Raw genomic sequence first — 4280 nt, 5'->3', positions numbered from 1 at the left:
CACAGAGCAGGTCTTCTCTTAAATAAGTGGTGAAAAGAGAGCCTCATGGTTGTGAAAAACACACTGTCTCCAGAGCTCTGGAAGAGTTCTTTGCAAAAACACTGTAAGGAATAAATAGCCTCGGTGTCATAGCAACATTGGGGGGAACCAGGCTCAGCCTGGAAGCTGCGCTGTGGTGCAGACCTGCGCCTGCGCAGGAGACCCACACACAACCTCTCACCTTCCTTGGTGGGGGGAGGCAAGGCCCTCCAGGCGGTGGGGGCCGGATGCGCCTTGGGAATGAAGCAAGGACCCGTGGTGGCCTTGGGAAGCTCAATGATTGAACTGCCAAGGCAGACAGACTCTTAGATGTGCTCCTGTTCTGAGCACTATTCACACCTACAAATAACAACATTATTAGTGTTATTATTGCAATAATAATAGTCATAGTAATAACAATAATAGAACACGGGCAGCAAGGATTCTGTTCACTTCGACATGCCACCACAAACAAGCGGTTGCATTTGAGTCTGCTCGAAAGCTAATTCTCTGCCTAAAAACTGTGCTGCAAAGTAAAACAATCTATTTTTGTACTGGTGAGGAGAATCTGCTGTGCATAGCCCACGAGAGTAGTAAATGCACATTTCTTGGAATCTTGTTTGGCTTTAAAATTCACGTGAAGTTTACATTCTGTCATAATGCCTCCTTGTGTATTTTTGGTTGTGTTTTGTTGTTGCTGTTTGTTTAGACAGGCTCTTGCTGTGTAGTCCAGGCTGGCGCTAAATTTGCAGGGCTTCTCCTGCCTCAGCCTCCTGCCTGGTGGGATTACAGGTGTGTGCCACCACTCCCGCTCTCCTTGTGTGTTTCAGAATAAGAAGCTCAGAGCTGGGGATTTAGCTCAGTGGTCTAAGCACTTGCCTGGTAAGTGCAAGGTCTTGAGCTCGATCCCTAGTATCGCCCCAAACAAACAAACAAAATAACCCCAACAACAACCAGAATAAGAAGCTCAAATTTCCTCCCAATCCCTGCAGGCTCATGGCCCTCCAGGGAGAGGAGGAGACGCTGCTGGGTGGCAATGTGTGCAAAGGTGGGCCCTGAAAGAGGAGCAGAAATCGCAGCATACTTAAGGCGGGATCTCGGCTCCCCACACCAGGGAGTAAAATGAGAATCATGTCAGAATCTGAAGGCGTGGATGGGATGGCCCTGCAAGGTACTGAGATGCCGTGAAAGGTCTAAAGAAAAGCAACCCGTAGAACAGGAAGTAGGAGAGGACGCTTTGGCAGAGGTGGAGGCAGACCAGGGCGGTGGAGCTGTGCAGCGTTCGTGGCCTCCAGTCCCTGGAGAGACCAACACAGCCCACGCGCAGGGCTGCCTGTTACTCTGACGGTGGAAAGGGTTCGGCTGCTTCCGCAGAAGGGCAGGAAAGCTTGTCCGGACGCCGCAGCCCACCCAGCTCAGCCAAGGCTCTGCCCAGCGCAAAGTGTCCCCGCCCTGCAGCAGCGCGCCCGATCTCCTTGGGATGGAGCAAGGACACCGTTTGGCCCAAGTGTCCTTTGTAGAAAGTACTGTTTGTTGAGGAACAACCTAGGGGTGGAGACACACTGACACCCAGATGCGAAGCTTAGCACAGGGCACCGCGGCCCACGCCTATAGTCCCAGCATTCAGGAGGCTGAGGCAGGAAGATCCGCCCAAGGTCAAGGTTAGCCTGTGCTACACAGTGAGTTCAAGGCCAGTTTGAACTACATCATGAGACTCTGTCTCAAAAAAATAAAAAATAAATAAATGCCAGTCTTGAAGAACTCTCAGGCTGCAGGAGCTGCTGGAATTGGAACCCAGATAGAGAAACAGAAGATCTCAAGTAGTCATTCTCATGGCAACCTCTTCCTAACGGTGACTCCCAGGGTGAAGTCATATGCTTATCTCGTACTTCCTGCGAGTGGGGTCACATGACACACCCTCTCCTGAGTAACTGATGTCCTGTATGTCCAGGAGTCCTTCATCTCGCTGCTGTTAGCTCTGTTGGGTGAAAACACCATACAGGATCTATCCATTGCTGATGGACATTTATGTCATTTTCACAGGGTGGTGGTGGGGAACTATTTACAAATAGCGCTGCTTTGAGCGTGTAGTTCATGGCTTTTGGTGAACAGACACATGTGTTTTTATTTATTTATTTTAGACAGGGTCTTGCTATGTAGCTCAGACTGGCTTTGAACTCCCTGTGACCCTCCTGCCCCAGCCTCCCGAGTCCTGAGGGTATGTGCCACCGTGCTTGGCAATGTGTTTTTGTTGTATTTTTAACACAAGAATTACTGCGTCACAAGCATCCTCAATAACAGCAATTCCACTCCTAGAAACATTTCTAATTAAATATAGAGATGAAATAAAATCAATAAAAGCATCCATTTTTCTTAAGGTCAGGAAAGGGAAGGTAGTTTTATCATTGAGGTGAAACTACTTACCTCACGTAAATGAGAAGCAGAAAGACACACACAGGAAGGAGCTGGGGTCTCAATACCTCCTCCTGGCCACACTCCAATGACCTTACTTCCTCCCACTAGGCCCCGCCTCCTAAAGGTCCACCACCTGCTCACAGGGCTGCAGGCTGGGACCAAGACTAAGGGGTGAACCACTCAGAGACACTCCTCCTTTTGCACCCCAGCTAACTCTTAGTCATACAGCCTTGATCGAGCCAGTGCCCCAAGTAGTACTCACATCATAATCAGGGGCTGTGTTACAGGCTTGGTCACTAGAATACACCATGGATCCAGGCCACAGCACTGTGTGATTCCAGCCTACAATGTGCAAGCTGGTCACTGATTTTGCACTTGCAACTTTAAGTCAAAAATGTTTAGACAACTGGGCTAAGTTGAACAGTATTGGTCTCCTTAGGGTAACTCACTATGGCACACTCAGCTTATTAGATTTTTGACAGTTGTTTTTGTATCGAGGAGGATTCCGTTTCTTAAAGTATAATAATGTTGTGGACTCAGTTTACATGCTGGTTTGTTGTCTTTGCTTGTTTACTTTTTGCTTTTTGAGACAGAGTCTCACCTAGTACCTCAGCCTGGCTTTGGGCTTTATGCAGCCCAGGCTGGCCTCAAACTCCCTGTGGTCCCCCTGGCTCAGCCTCTCCAGGGCTGAAGTCACAAGTGTGCACCCCCATGCCCAGTGGGAACATCTTTCCAGACTGGCCTCAGCAGGTCAAGTAGGCTATGGACACATCATTTCTTTGTAGGCAGCTAAGCAGCCCCATGCAAGTCATCGACTCTACCCTATGACCTTTTTGCACAAAGTTCCTACAAGAAGGTGTCCATGCCCCTGACAGAGTATGGGACTGCACTGCCCCGGGCCCAAAGCAGCCTCTCCTTGCCACCCTCCTGTCATTTCCACACTGTAGACAACTGCTTTTTATTTATTTTTTCATTTTTATTTTTGGCTACTCTCAGCACTGTGGGAACCGAGCACAACTCAGCTCCAGCATGCTGTTGCCATAGGTTACATGCATTCAACCCTAAGACAGAACCAGGCAGCCGGTAGGCATCCGCCCTCCTGTGCGAGCTGAAGGATCCTGGGGCACCTGGGAAGGGAACAGGCATGCAGCAGCGGCTGGATGCCTGCGGCCCCAGCCAGCCACGATTTGTTAACAGCTACTAAAAATATCCTCTGTGCAGTGCTTGTGAGCTCTGGCAAATCTCCAGAGAATGAAAGCATAAGTCGAAACCCCTGGGTGGGCGCTGCCCAGCGCAGTGACCACCTGTGGCCCCCTGAGGCTTGGAACCTGGGCTGTCTGAATTAAGATGTGTTGTGAGCGGAAACAGAGTTAGAGACTCGGTAGGAAGACAGAATGTAAGATGGGCTGCTGTTTTTAGGTTATTTCAGATAGTCACAGCTATACTGGGTTTTATTAAAATATATCATGGTACTGTGTTAACTTTACCTGTCTCTTTCCTTTGTTTAATGGAGCAGCTATAGAGTTTTAAATGATGCACGTGGCTCCCCTTTGTGCTGTCACTTGTGAGCTGGGTTATATTTCAGCTGCAGAACTCTGGGTTAAAAAAACAAACACAAAAACCCTTCTAGAGCCCCATTAACTTCTGTCTCGTCCCGATTCAGTCTTCCTCCTTCTCTCTCCTTTTGTACATTTCTCTTTTATTCCCATATTTCATTCTCCTTTAAGGCCTCACTGCTACAATTTAATGGAAAGACTGTTAGTTAGCATTTCTTAGAGCCACTAAGTGACCTACGTGTGGTGTCACACACATGTCCTCCCAGAACTCAGGAGGCTGAGACGGAAGGA

This window comes from Cavia porcellus, unplaced genomic scaffold, assembly GCF_034190915.1.
Source record: "Cavia porcellus strain 051 isolate PalLab524CR breed Dunkin Hartley unplaced genomic scaffold, mCavPor4.1 scaffold_7, whole genome shotgun sequence".
Taxonomy (NCBI): Eukaryota; Metazoa; Chordata; class Mammalia; order Rodentia; family Caviidae; genus Cavia; species Cavia porcellus.
Note: the sequence above shows the minus strand (reverse complement) of the source record.